At 41.7% G+C, this 15,635-nt stretch overlaps 1 long non-coding RNA gene across 1 annotated transcript; it reads left to right on the top strand.

The window, feature by feature from the left end:
- Positions 1-683: 683 nt before the first annotated feature.
- Positions 684-15,198, top strand: LOC139179637 (uncharacterized). The gene is made up of 3 exons (XR_011563953.1): positions 684-746; positions 9,341-9,432; positions 15,023-15,198. It is a non-coding gene; the product is annotated as an uncharacterized lncRNA (long non-coding RNA).
- The last annotated feature ends 437 nt before the right edge of the window (positions 15,199-15,635 follow it).

The following is a 15,635-nucleotide window of genomic DNA, read 5'->3' as shown; positions in this document are numbered from 1 at the left end:
TAAAATATGTCTCCCTTTAATCTTAATTTATGACATAATTGAACCTCAGAGAGCAACTTGCCCAAAGTCAGACAGCTGGCAAATGGTTAAGCCAAGCTTCAAATTAATTTTGTCATCACCACCACCTCCCACCCACCACCCCCCACCGCCCCCCCCCACCCCCCCCCCCGCCCCGCCCCACACACACACACACAGTCAATGTCTGGAGACATTTTCTCATCACAACTGGCAAGAGGATAGAGATACCGACATCTAGTGGATGGAGGCCAGGGATGCTGCTTAACATCCTACAATTACAGGGCAGCCCCACAGTGAAGAATTACCTAACCAACATGCCAGTACTGCAGAGGTCAAGAAACTCTGCTTCAGTCCCTATTAGTGATGGAGGATAGTTGGACAGTGCAATTAGTAGACTCCTAAACTACACTGCTTGACTCCTCTTACTGTGCGATGCTGAGCAAGATATTTAACAACCCCATGCTTCAGTTCCTCACCTCCGAACAGGGTTAACAAGAGTTCCCACTTGTTAACACATCATAGGAGTATTGTGAAGATGAAGTAAGTTACTACATGTATTTGGGATAGTGCTTGACATTTAGCAAAAGCTCGCTAAATATTCACCGTTGATGGATTAAGAAGCCATGTGCATTGTAACCTCTCTCTCTGGCCCATCTCTTCCCAGCCCTGCTCACACTTCATGCTCATGATGACTGAGGACTCTGAAGTCAGACGGCTTGGATTTCCTGGTCTGTATCCTGACTGTTAATTTGATGGCTTAGGGAATGGGATTCTAAGTGGTCAAGATCAGATAAGGTGCACTTTCTTCAAATAACCTTATGAAACTGGTACTATTTCACAGATGAAACTTTGGAGGGTTCATTCATTTGCCCAAAGATCCAGCCAATAAGTGGAGAGTCAGGATTCAAACCCGACCCTAAAGCTGGTACCTGCCACCTCTTAAGGAGCTGCCACTGAAAGCTTTCAGTGCCATCACCAGTGGATTTAGAGTCGAGCCCTGCCTCTCCATCTACGGAGAGGATGAATCTGCAGGCATAAGTCAAATGCTGGTGCTGCCACTTACTAGTGAGAACTTGAGAAAATAGCATAATCTCTCTGAGCTGTCCTATATAAAAAGATCACAACTTTGTTGATTGTTGATATCAAGCACTATTTAAAGACTTTGAGATTTCAGGAAGTAGATGTCCCCTTAGAATGCCTTAGAAAATCCATCTGTGAAGCTAGATTTAGTGGCTTTGAATAAAGTACAAATGGTCATTTAGTAATTCTTGAAATTCCCCCATTTCTAGTCTGACCTTGCCCAGTTATGGGGGTTTATGGAGCAGGGTTGATGGCCAAGTACGTATCTGAAAAATGCCATATGGCTACCCATGGACCATTCAACTGTGTCTGGGTCATAGCACACAAACGTGAGAGGAGAGGAAAGGTCATTTAATAGGACTATTGTACTCTCAACTTTACCGGTTCAATAACTTCCTCAGCATTCTCAAGAAACTAATATTCCCCAGCTTGCTCTCTTCACTGAACTTTTTCGGTAGCTCTGACCTCTTAGCTGTTTCTTGGAGACTGCAGGTGAACCTCACTTATTCCTCCCATCTTCCCTGTGAGCCTGTAAATTCTCCTTGATTCTCCAGAACTGTGCTACTATAGATGAAGCACTGCTCTCAAAGTAAGAATTTCTAGGTGTGAATGAGCCCTGATGGGATAACTCTGGAAAAACGACTAAAATTCTCTGAGCAGTGGTTCCCTCATTCATAAAGCAGAAACTAATAATATCAGTGTCAAGAGCAATTGGAGAATAAAATTGGTTTAGTTACAGTTAAAGTGCTTTATAATGTGTATAATGTATAATATGCTATGATTATTTCTTACGTAAGTATTGCTTTTGCTGTCATTTATTAAGCCTCTCTGATATACCATGAACTGGGAAAGAACTTACATGCATTAGCTCATCTATTCCTCACAAATAATCCTACTACATAGGACCCATTGTTGGCCCCATTTGGGAGCTAAAGAAAGTAAGGATGGAAGAGGTTGAAGAATTTCTCCAAGTCAGTAAATGGTAGGACCAGTATTTGAACCTGGTCTCTCATAGTTCAAGTCTCTGCTCTTATACTGTGCTATAGAGTCTCTGGCTCTCTCCAAAACAGAATAAAAAGGTGAAAAAAATGGAGGGAACCAAAGTTATTGGCACTGAGACAATTGTTCTTTTTGGGGGCTTTAGGAAAACAATATGTGGTGAAGTGAACAAACAATGTATACAGACCACTGAGTGGCAAAAGTGTTTATAATCCTCATGACAGCTTTATAAGATAAACATCCTTTTTTGACAGCTGGCTCAAGGGTTTAAGAGATGTGTCTCCATAACATAGAACTAGTAAATAAAGGAAGCAAGACTTGGACCCAAGTTTTCTGGGACAAATCCCTACCATCTTTCCACTATTCCAGAATATGAAGCTTGGTTCAGCCATTTGCCAGTTGTGTGACATTGGACAAGTTACTTAAGCCCTCTGAGGCTCAATCACCTCAGTGTTAAAGGGAAGACATGGGCCTCCCCGGTGGCCCAGTGGTAATGAGTCTGCCTACAGTGCAGCAGACTTAGGTTCAATCCCTGGGTCAGGAAAATCCCCTGGAGGAAGAAAAGGGCAACTACAGTGTTCTTGCCTGGAAAATCCCACAGACAGAGGAGCCTGGTAGGCTACAGTTCATAGGGTCACAAAGAGGTGGACACAACTGAGTGGCTAAACAACAACGACAAAAGGAAGGCATGTCATCAAGACCAGGACCATCAAGAAGATAATAAAATGATGCTTGTAAAGTTTCTGAAGGCAGCAAGCACTCAAAAAATGATTGCTGGAATTATTATACCACATCACTTCAATGTGTCAGTGCCTCATTTTTGTATCATGATTAATGATATTTATACATTATGCTGAATTTTTTGAACTTTTTGATTTTTAATAGTTATTATGTCATATGGTTCAAATTGCAAATGCACAAATCTTCCAGCTTTATTGAGATAGAACTGATGTATAATATTGTGTAAGTCAAGATATATAATAAAATTATTTAATACATGTATATATTATGAAATGATTACTGGAATAGGGATAGTTAATATCTAGCACCTAAAAAGTTCCTATTTTTTGTATGTGTGGTGAGAACTTTTAAGATCTACTCTCTTAGCTGCTTCCATATATACAACACAGTATGGTTAACTGCAGTCACCATGCTGTACATTACAATACCAGTAATTATTCATCCTATCATCATTGTTCAGTCACTAAGTCATGTCCGAGTCTTTGCAACCCCACAGATGGCAGCACGTCAGACTTCCCTGTGCTTCACTATCTCTTGGAGTTGCTCAAACTCATGTTCATTGAGTCAGTGATGCCATCCAACCATCTCATACTCTGTTGCCCCCTTCTCCTCCTCCACATATACATATCCAAACATAAATGATCGTGCACTTTTGTGTTTCAATCTCTGACTTCTTTCACTTAGTATAATGCCCTCAAGGTTTATCCAGGTACTTGTAACTGGCAGAATTTCCTTCCTTTTATGGTTAGGTAAAATTCAATTGTGTGTATATACCACATTTTCTTTATCCATTCATCCATGGGTGGACAAACACTTAGATTTGCTACATGTTTCATGTCTCAGCTATTGTGAATAATGCTGCAATGAGTGTGGAAGTGCAGATATCTCTTTGAGATGGGGTTCACTTCCTTTGAATATATATCAGAAGTGGGTTTGCTGAATAATATGGAAGTTCTAGTTTTAATTTTTTTAGGAAACTCCATGGTGGCTATACCAATGTATACTCCTACCAACAGTGCACAAGGGTTCCCTTTTCTCTACATTCTCCCCAGCACTTACCTCTTTTTTTTTTTTTTATCATAGATATTCTACCAAATGGGAGGTGAATCCCATTGTGTGTGTGTGTGTTTTCTTTGCTTTTCGATTCCAACAATAGACTTATTGTCAAGGATAACAAACATAGGGAGAGGGCCTACAGAACCTTTCCAGCACCCCCTTAATGCACACATAAGCCCCCTAAAAAGCTGGCCCAGAGAACCCATTATAACCAGCACAGGGCTGGGAGTGAAGAAAGTCTGGTTTGGTTGCCACTTAGCCATGTACAAACAGGAACTTAACGAGTCACTTCTGTTGTCTGGGTCCCAGTTTCCTCATTTGTAAAATAAAAGTCTTGAGCTAGTTGACTTCAAGGTCACATGCAGCTCCAGCAAGCTGGGATTCTGTGAGACAGCACCCTTCAGAGTGGACCACATGATCATCTGGATTTTGAAGAAGTTGCCTGCTTGTCACAGTACCGTGAAAGACTTCCTGGCAAATCCCAAATGAAAACCTTTTACTCTCCCCTGGAACCTCCCCACCCCTCAGCTCCCCTTTATCCCTGAAGGTAGAGAGCATGGCCCAAGGAAACATTTAGCTCCAATTCCATATATGTATAGATAGATAGATAGGTTGGTTGCTGGACTTCTCATAGAATTACCCCATTTGTTCTGTCTACAAAACTAAACTGTACACTAATGACAGGATTTTTTTTTTAACATGAAGAGCTAATCATGTCCAACTCCTGCTCAAACATCTATCATAGTTGTTTATCACCTACTGTAGCAAACGCTGTCGATTGCCAACTCTGCAATCATTTGTCCCCTTTCCCTACTTTCTCTCAGGCCCGATTTTGCTCCACTATCCTCTACCTGGCCATATACTTCAGAATTGGGTCTTTCTCCCTCCAGGGGGCGAGTCAAGGTTAGAGTGAGCCAGTCATGCTGGTTGCATTCCCCTTGCCAGTGAATGGTTTAGGATCGGGCATGTCATGCAGTTTTGGCCACTGAGCCATGAGGATGAGTTGATGGGAGCTTCTTACAAAAGCTTTTCCTCACTGATTAAAAAGATACATACCAAGAAAGAAAGCAAACAAACAAACCTCTCCTTCTTTTCAGTCATCTTCTGATCAGGAGAAGAGCGAGTCTGAGGACGAACCATCATACCAAGGATGGCAGAGCCGAAAGGTGGAAGGAACCTAGGTCCTTAATGCTAGAGTTGACCATTATGCTTTGATTTGCATTTCCCTATTTTTTAGTTTCTTGAGCAGTTTTTGTTTACTGGTTGGCCATTTGAATATCTTCTTTGCAAAACATCTATTCAGGCATTTTGCCCATTTTTTTCTCAATCAGATAGTTTACGGTTTTGTTATTGAGTTCTTTACATATTTTGGATATTAACCCTTTATCAGATAGATGGTTTGAAAATATTTTCTCCCATTCTGTAGATTGATGATGTTTCTTTCACTATGCAGAGCCTTTTTAGTTTGATGTGGTCTTACTTGTTTATTTTGCTTTTATTGCTTGTGCTTCTGCTGTCATATCCATAAAATCATTGCCACCACCAATGTCAAGAATGTTTTTGTCTCTGCAACCTTCTGGGAGTTTTATGGTTTCAGGTCTTGCATTTAAGTCTTTAATCTATTTTGAGTTAATTTTTTATGAGTGGTGTAAGATACAGGTCCAATTTCATTCTTTTGCATGTGAAAATCCAGTTTCCCTGACACATTTTTTAAAGAGACTACTTTCTCACCATTGAGTATTTTGGCTCCCTTGTCAAATATTAGGGGACATTAGTTGAGGCATGAGTTTATTTCTGGGTTCTTCATTCTGTTCCATTGGGTCCTCTTTGTATCTCTGTCTTTCTCTCTCTTTTGTTAGTCCAGGTAAGAGTTGTCATCTTGTTTATTTTTCAAAAACTTGACTTACGGTTTTGTTAATCTCTTCCACTGTTTTCCTATTTTATAGTTTACTCATTTTTGCTCTAATTCTTACCTGTTCCTTCTTTCTGCTAGCTTTCAGCTTAGTGTATTCTTCTTTGGCTAGTTCTTTGGGCTATAAGATTACAGCTGAGCAAATCTGCAGAGTGGGCTCCATAGTCACTCCTGCCTGGGTAGCATCTCTGGCTGTTCTTCCCAGGAGGCTATTGCCACTGGCTGGGCTCTATGTTCAGTCAGGGCTGCAGGCAGAGCAATGCAGTCAGATAAGACCATAGGCTGTGCTCTGCAATCAGGCAAGACCACACGCTATGCCTCAAAGTTGGGCAGGACCTAGGCAGGACTTCATGACCAGGAAGGCTGCCTGGCTATGCTCCACTGTTGTACAAGGTGACTGGCTGGAATCACTGATTAAGAGGGTCCTCTATATACTGCATCTGGCCAGGGCTAAAGACTCTGCTCTGGAGTCAGGCAGTGTTGCTGTTGCTGTACAATCTCCCTCATTAGGACTGGATCACGTCACTGGCTGGGCTCCCAGTACAGGCAAGGATGCAGTCTGTGTTGAACAATCAAGCAGGATTATAGGTTGAGCTATGCTGTGGGGCAGGGCTGTAGATTGAGTTCTGCCTCTCTATAGTACTGTAAGCTGAGTTCCAAGGATGCCTAGGATCACTGTCCAGGGTCCCTGGTGGTACAGGATTAGAGACTATACTTAACAGTTGGGTAGGGTCTCTGGCATAGATTCTGCCCAAGCATAGCTGTAGGGTGGGCTCTATGGCTGCCTGGGTTGTCTGGCTAGGCTTCCTGGTTGGGTAGAACTGGAGACTAGGCTGAGCAGTTGGACAAGGCTGCATATTTGCTTTCTTGTCAGGGCAAAGCCATAGGAGGGCTTCACAGCCAAGACAGCTCATTGACTGGGAACTCAAATCAGGCAGAACTACCAACTGAACTCACTGGCCAGAAAGGGTCATCAGCTTGGTTCTGCGAATGAGCAGAGTCACTGCTCATGATTTCTGCTCAGGTTTTGCTCAAGCAAGTGTATGACCCACCAAGTTCTAAAGATTGATGACTATCAGCCTTGTCCCCCTTCTCTGACTCTGTCTGATCCCTGATAATTAAACCCTGCAGATTCTCCTGTGACCATCATGAGTCAAGACACAGGTGGGCCACCTGGGAGATGCCCCACTATACTGAGAGAGCTGAGTGTCCACCTTGGGTTCTCCTTTTCCCACTGGAGAAGCCATAGGCCCAGAGGGACCCACTAGGTGTGGCAACATGCTGGCCTGGGGAGGAGCAGTGTGGTCTGAGTGGAGCCACTCCTCTTACTTTCTGATGTGGTCCCTCTCTGTCTCTGTGACCTAGAGTGTCCTTCAGATTTACGCCCACTTCTAGGATTTTCACAGCGCTGTCTTGTCTATGGATCTTCTTGTGAAACAGACTGACCTACAATGAAACAGGAATTGACCTATATTGCCATCTTGATGTGGTCACTTACACATTGTGCTTAAATAAATATGTCACTTCAGTACATCTATGTGACAAGCTGGGGTTACAGCTGTCTTTTTCAGATGATGACATTGAGATGGTAAATAATAATGACACTTGTTCAAATCACATAAATGGTAAGTAAAGGATTGGAGACGCAACCTGGTCTTCTGATCTCAAATAAAGAATAATTCCTATTGTACTGTGCCAGGCATTGAATACAATGTACACAACCTCTTAATCCATTTATTTACTCAACAACTATTGAGTTATCCCTCAAGTTTAAAAGTGAAAGTTGAATTCAATTTTCTTTTCATGTGGGGTCACCTTTTCCAGTCACAAAATTGAATTTCTTATGGGTTATGGAAGAGATCTCTCCAAGAGGCAAAAATACATTTTATTCATTTAAGATATTATTAAGCACCTACTGTATGCTGAGAAATATGCTATCATCAGTTCAGCTAAGTTAAGTTCAGTCGCTCAGTCGTGTCCAACTCTTTGCTACCCCATGAATTGCAGCACGCCAGGCCTCCCTGTCCGTCACCAATTCCCGGAGTTCACTCAGACTCACATCCATCGAGTCAGTGATGCCATCCAGCCATCTCATCCTCTGTCGTCCCCTTCTCCTCCTGCCTCCAATCCCTCCCAGCATCAGAGTCTTTTCCAATGAGTCAACTCTTTGCATGAGGTGGCCAAAGTACTGGAGTTTCAGCTTTAGCATCATTCCTTCCAAAGAAATCCCAGGGCTGATCTCCTTCAGAATGGACTGGTTGGATCTCCTTGCAGTCCAAGGGACTCTCAAGAGTCTTCTCCAACACCACAGTTCTTTGGCGCTCAGCCTTCTTCACAGTCCAACTCTCACATCCATACATGACCGCAGGAAAAACCATAGCCTTGACTAGATGAACCTTTGTTGGCAAAGTAATGTCTCTGCTTTTGAATATGCTATCTAGGTTGGTCATAACTTTCCTTCCAAGGAGTAAGCGTCTTTTAATTTCATGGCTGCAGTCACCATTTGCAGTGATTTTGGAGCCCAAAAAAATAAAGCCTGACACTGTTTCCACTGTTTCCCCATCTATTTCCCATGAAGTGATGGGACCAGATGCCATGATCTTCGTTTTCTGAATGTTGAGCTTTAAGCCAACTTTTTCACTCTCCACTTTGCTATGATATAAGTGCTGTGAGTGTGTGTGTGTATGCTCAGTCACTTCAGTCATGTCCAACTTTTTGTGATCCCATCAACCATAGCCCACCAAGCTCCTCTGCTCATGGGATTTTTCCAGCAAGAATACTGGCATAGGTTGCCATGCCCTTCTCTAGGGGATCTTCCTGATCCAGGTATAAAACCCACATTTCCTGCATTGCAGGCAGATTCTTTACTTGCTGAGCCACCTGGGAAGCCCCAGTACAAGTGCTATGAGGGAAAAAATAGAGTCATCATACCAACCTAGAGACGTCAGGAAAGCATCCATAGAAAACGATATCCAAACCGACTTGTGAGTGATAAGTAGACAGTAGCCAGATAGTAGCTTTTTAGGCAAAGGAAAGCATGTACAACAGAGAAGTGTGGTGCATTAGAAGAAGTGGTAAGAATTCCTGGAAAGCCAGATTACAGGAAGCAATGCAGAAAGTCAGGCAAGAGAGGAAAGATAGGGGAAGAACTTTGCAGATTTGCTATATAAGTTATGCCAAGGAGTTCTTACTTTATCTGAAATCCCTTGGGAAATCATTTGGAGATTTTTAAGGCAGAGGTAAACAAATCAGGTTGCTGATTGACTTAGTGATAATTTAGAAATATCACCGTGGCTGGCTTGAGGATGGTTGGACTAGAGTAGGGGAAAGACTAGAAAGAGTAAGACCAATTAGCATTGTTTGCAATAATCCAGGTGAGAGCTGATAGTGGCCTCTGAGTAGCAGTGAGCATGAAAAAAAAAAGGGGGGATGAATTCCTGGGATATTTGGGAAACAGCATTGACAGTGTCTAGCAAATTAATGAGTTAAACTGATCATTTCCTCATCTCTGCTACTGTCTCAATATTTGCACAGGCAAATGAGTAGAGCTCAGCCCTGCCAGATCTGAATTTGGAGAGCTACCAGAAGATAGGTGGTGGGGTCAGTTCTGAGGATCCTTCAAAAAGGTGAGTTTTGACTGTTGAGCATCTTTCCCATAAACATACTGGAAAGTCTCCTAGCCAAGGGGCCAGTGGAAAAAGTATATAATGGGGATCAAGGTCTCCTTGGGGATGACAGTTGACATATCGACACTCTTGTAGCAATGGGGCCAGCAATGGCCTACAGCAAACTCCTCCAATCTGGAATTGGCTAAATTGGATGCCTGACAGCTTCAAACTCAGAGACAGAGCCTGCATCTCAAACAGAAGAGGGAAAATTGTCTAAACGCTTCAATTTCTGTAATTGAAGCAATTGCACATCATTTTACATGCCAGCTTGCTGACAGGATAACCAGTTTGAGCTCAGTGTGGGAATTCAATTATGTATCTTCTGTCTGTATCTTTGAAAGAAAGCCACCCGACCGGCCTGTCAAACATCCAGCATGTTTGCCTGTTGGAAATTGCTATCTCTTCTTGACACAGGAAATGTCTCCACAGAAGAGAAACCTATTATATTTTACAAAGCTAGCATACCCTATCACAAAACTTGACAAAGAAAGCATAGAAAAAGAAAACTACAGGCCAATTTTATCTATGAATATAAATGAAAAATTCCTAAATAAAATACAAGCATGTGAAATATGGAAATATAGCACTAGAGCTTTTCCATTAAAAACTGAAGCAAGGCAGTATGTACATTATAACCTTAATTATTTAACATTACTCTGTAACGTCTGGCCAATGCAATATGACAAGAAACATAAATAAAGTTTATAATTGTTGAAAAGGAAGTAGTGAAATTTTGCATGATTTTCATATATCTATCTAGAAAACTCAAGCAAATGAACTGAAAAGCTGAAAAAACTTTAGCACTCATAAGAGTTAATTAATTTCTCTTCTTGGAATTTAATCTGAAGAAATATTCAGAGATTCAAAGCTTTATAATAGAGTCAATGGCACCCCACTCCAGTACTCTTGCCTGGAAAATCCCATGGATGGAGGAGCCTGGTAGGCTGCAGTCCATGGGGTGGCTGAGGGTCGGACACGACTGAGCGACTTCACTTTCACTTTTCACTTTCATGCATTGGAGAAGGAAATGGCAACCCACTCCAGTGTTCTTGCCTGGAGAATCCCAGGGATGGGGGAGCCTGGTGGGCTGCTGTCTATGGAGTTGCACAGAGTCGGACACAACTGAAGTGACTTAGCAGCAGCAACATCCCAGCATGATTTTTATTAGTGACAAAAATTGAAAATAATTCAAATATCTAATAAGGGCATGATCAAATGTTTTAGATCCAGATGATGAAATATAAAGCCATTAAAACTTATACTTAGAAAATAAAATAAAATTTTAAAAAACTTGTACTTTAACGAGTATTTAACAACATGAAGAAATGCTCATATATCATGAAAATAAAAATAAGAGTAAAACAATACAAGCCTAAATTCAGTGTGATTCCTCTTGTAAAGTAAGTAAATATGTATATACATATATCTATATAGAAAATATATTGGAAGGATGGAATATAGAAATGGGATTACAGTTGTCACTGCGGTTTTTCAACTTTTATAGAATTTACATGAATCAGTCTCACCAATTACACTATATATATGGTGGTGGTTTAGTAGCTAAGTTGCCTCCAACTCTTGCAACTCTCTGCCAGGCTACTCTGTCCATGAGATTCTCCAGGCTAGAATACTGGAGTGGGTTGCCGTTTCCTCCTCCAGGGGATCTTCCCAACCCAGGGATCGAACTCAGATCTCCTGCATTGCAGGCAGATTTTTTACCAACTGAGCTACGAGGGTAGCAAATGAACTTTTGGTGGGAGTTTAGTTGCTTAGTTGACTATACACTCTCTATATATACATACATATATATACTATAAAACACACTATAAAATTAGGAGATTAAGTCAGATGATATTCATGGTCCCTGCCCTTCTGTTCTTCGTGTTAATATAACAATTTTCTATGAAAATTTGGCACTTTAAAGCATAAAAGGATCTGCAATCTTATTATCCCCTATCAATCTGTATTGGACTGTCACATAATATCAACTAACTTTTCTCAGAGATTCTGGGCAGCTGGCCTTCCTGGACACAGAATCAATGTTCAACCTTATCATTCACAAAGACTTTTCTTACCTAGCCCACTCTGGAGTTCAATTTGTTACACAACTCATTGTTTGCCATACTTGGTGTCTCCCCTGGGCCCTTCTCACCAACCCTTATCAAAACCACATCTGAGATGAGCTTCCCAGGTGAGCTTATTTTCCAGCATCATTATATCAAGAAGCACTTGGATTCCTAGGTCAGGACCCTCCCCTGGGACATCTACCAACTGCAGGGCTCTATATTTACTTGGGATTTTCCTTGATAGATTCCTTGTCTGAATTTTCCCTTACGGTAGATAACAGCAGACCCCGCATGGACATCAACCTAGCAGACCAATACTAGGGACTAAGTGCAAAGGATCTGCTTTAGTGGAAATATTTTACCTACTAAAAGTGTCCTGGAGTAGGAAAACCTTGGGGATTTACTGAGCCCAATAACTTTAGAGAAATTGAGAGTCAAATCCAGAGACCGTAGCCATGAATGTCCCATCCACAGGAGGACAGAAACACCATAAACCAGAGATGAAATCAAGGATAAAAACAAGTCAGAAATTATGCAGAAAAGCCTGGACACAGCTGCAGACCCAAGACTCAACTTCAGTCATTAGCTGTGGACATGTTGTGATGGATAAAAGCAAGGGACACAGGAACACAAACTCAAGTGCCCAATGAGTCCAGGAAGTAATCTGAAAAAATGAAGCAGGTTACCAGGAGAATGCATGTCTCTATGTGGTAATTTTGATCCACTGCTACCAGATCTGTTTTTATTTTTTTCTTTTTCGTTTTTTTAAATAAAAGCTGTGTGCTGTGCTGTGCTTAGTCGCTCAGTGGTGTCTGACTCTTTAAGACCCCATGGACTGTAGCCCACCAGGCTCCTCTGTCTGTGGGGATTATCCAGGCAAGAATAAAAACTAGAGCCCCAAATATTTGTAAAAAATGCTTCCCAGGTGGCGCTAGTGGTAAAGAACCCACCTGCCAATGCACGAGATGTAAGAGACATGGGTTCAATCTTTGGGTTGGGAAAATCCCCTGAAGAAGGAAATGGCAACCCACTCCAGTATTCTTGCCTGGAGAATCCCATGAACAGAGGAGCCTGGTGGGCTCCGGTCCATAGGGTCACAAAGAGTTGGATACAACTGAAGCGACTTAGCACATACACATGCTTAAACTTTTAAATGTTGCCAGATAACATTGTGAATATTATATAAATAAAAAACAAAAGAAAATCTCAGACTTGATTAGGTCAATGGAGCTCAATTTATGACTTCTGATTAAAAGTTAGAAAGTTGGAAGGACATAAAGAATTGATTTTTATAACATTGGCATATCCTCAACTAAACCCAACTAAGAAACTTTCCTTCTTAGGAGTGCAAGAAAGGAAAAATCATGCTTTTATTTGCTCCAAATAATGATCCATCATGCCTCAGGGTGTTGCAAGGCAGAAACTGTCACCCACCCAGCCTGAGCCCCGCCTATTCCCCCATATCTAAGCATCTGGTCAGTTCCTAAAGATTGAATATGCACACCTAGGGAAACCAATTTTGAGGAACTTAGAGGTACAGCAGTAGTGACAGCAGAAATCAGAATGCAGTCAGACTTCTAATAGGCTCTGACCCATTGATAGCTTCTTTGATCTTTTCTAGCCACAGAAGACTTCTGACACTAACAGTGTGGGGTTTTTTCCCCTACACCAACAATTTTCCAACTCTCCAGACACCAGCTGGGTGTCCTAGAATTTAACCCAACTGTGACACTAACCACCTGGAATAAGCATCAGCTAAAGGGCTCACTGGAGAAGGCAATGGCACCCCACTCCAGTACTCTTGCCTGGAAAATCCCATGGACGGAGGAGCCTGGTAGGCTGCAGTCCATGAGGTCGCTAAGAGTCAGACATGACTGAGCGACTTCACTTTCACTTTTCACTTTCATGCATTGGAGAAGGAAATGGCAACCCACTCCAGTGTTCTTGCCTGGAGAATCCCAGAGACAGAGGAGCCTGGTAGGAGGCCATCTATGGGGTGGCACAGAGTCGGACACGACTGAAGCAACTTAGCAGCAGCAGCAGCAGCAAAGGGCTCACAAGTTAAGGTCTCAGCCCCAAAGACTGCCTCCACTTCAGATGCTAGTTGCGCCAGGACTTTTAATGAACTGGATATATATTCAGGGAGTTCCCACAACCTCCATTTCAGGTTCAATCATTTTCTCTAACAGCTCCCAGAAGTAAAGGAAAGCACCTTACTTACATTTACTAGCTTTTATAAAGAATAAAAATGAAGAGCCAAACGAAGAGGAATAGAGAGCAAAGTCTGGAAGGGTCCTGAGCACAGGATCTTCTGTCCCATGGAGTTGAGGTGCACCACCCTCCCAGCACTTGAAGCTCTCTGAGCCCCATAGTTTAGAAGGTTTTAATGGAGGTTGCATTACATAGGCATGATGGATTAGATCTCTTGCCATAGGCAATTAATTCAATCCCCAGCCTCCCTCTCCTCCCTGGAGGTCTTCTAATCATGCTTTGGTCTTTCTGGCAACCAGCCCCAATTGTGAAGTTATTTAGGAACCCCAGCCACCAGTCATCCCCTTAGCATACAAAAGGATACTCATCACCCCAGGGACTCCAAGGGTCTTAGAAGCTCTGTGTCAAGAAGACCAAGTATTTATAATAACATATGTTCCTATAACTCCCTATCACTTAGAGGGTTTTAGGAGCTCTGTACCAGGAACTGGGGACAAAAATCAAATATATATATATTATATCATGATATCACTAGAGCTAATCTGTTGGACTAGCTCTAGTTGATGACTGTCTATTAATATGAGTCTTCAGGGAATGTGAACTAGTCCAAGTCAGAGAGATATGTCCTCACTGAGAACAGTGGGTCTGTCAACTTTCAAAATTCCCCGTCTAACTCAAGTTTCAGATGTATATTGACCAACTCATGGTCTATAATTTATCTCAGAGGCCTTTTGATCCTTTCTTGGAAGCTTAAGAAAACGTACAAAGCACATATCTCCATGTTAGCATGAGTAACCTAAAAATATATATGTATATATATTTCACCTGAAATTTCTTCCACAAAGGGAAACCAAAAACCAGATATAATTAAAGAAATCATAAATTTCTCCAAAACTGAAGGACTTGAATTTTCAGGTTAACATACCCTCCTGGCACCCAGCACAAGGGGTGAAGACTCACATCAAAGCTTATTTTGATGACATTTCAGAGCAATAGATAAACTGAAGATCCTTCCAGGAAGGAAGAAACTAAGATACTTTCCTTCATTAGGAGTGTGGGAAAGGAAAAATAGGTTGTATATTAAGATAGGAACATTACAATGACATCTGGAAGCCAGAACACTCTAGAGAAACACTTAAAACATCCAAGGAGAAATAATTTCTAACCTACAATTTTGAGCTAACCTAGAAATCTATTTGTGAAAGTAAATAAAAGTCAGTTTTAAACATTCAGAATCTCAACCAGTTTCCTGTCTTTTCACATTTTCTCAGAAGCTACTAAAGAAAATACACCAAGGAAAAAAAAGACATAAAGCCCAGGAAAAAAGGTGAGCCAAAAGCAGATGTCAAGGAAGTTTCCAAGATGGTGGTGAAGATTCAGGATAGCATCTGTATAAATGGTCGAAGGAGTGATGATCAAAACTGGAGCAAGAGATGGAAAGTTCCAGGGGTCACAAACACAAAAATCTGGAAACTTATGGAATACAATTGATACTGCTGCTGCTAAGTCACTTCAGTCGTGTCCAACTCTGTGCAACCCCATAGACAGCAGCCCACCAGGCTTCCCCATCCCTGGGATTCTCCAGGCAAGAACACTGGAGTGGGTTGCCATTTCCTTCTCCAATGCATGAAAGTGAAAAGTGAAAGGGAAGTCACTCAGTCGTGTCCAACTCTGTGCGACCCCATGGACTGCAGCCTACTAGGCTCCTTCGTCCATGGGATTTTCCAGGCAAGAGTACTGGAGTGGGGTGCCATTGCCTTCTCCACAATTGATACTAAATGAGTTTTTTTAGAATTTGTTGAATAATTTGGAAAGGAATAAGTATGTAGAAAACTAAGCAGATGAAGTTTAAAAAGAGACAATTATTAACTCCTGGAAAAATTA

Source organism: Bos indicus, chromosome 25 (assembly GCF_029378745.1).
Source record: "Bos indicus isolate NIAB-ARS_2022 breed Sahiwal x Tharparkar chromosome 25, NIAB-ARS_B.indTharparkar_mat_pri_1.0, whole genome shotgun sequence".
Classification (NCBI taxonomy): Eukaryota; Metazoa; Chordata; class Mammalia; order Artiodactyla; family Bovidae; genus Bos; species Bos indicus.
This window is presented reverse-complemented; position numbering and strand designations above follow the sequence as displayed.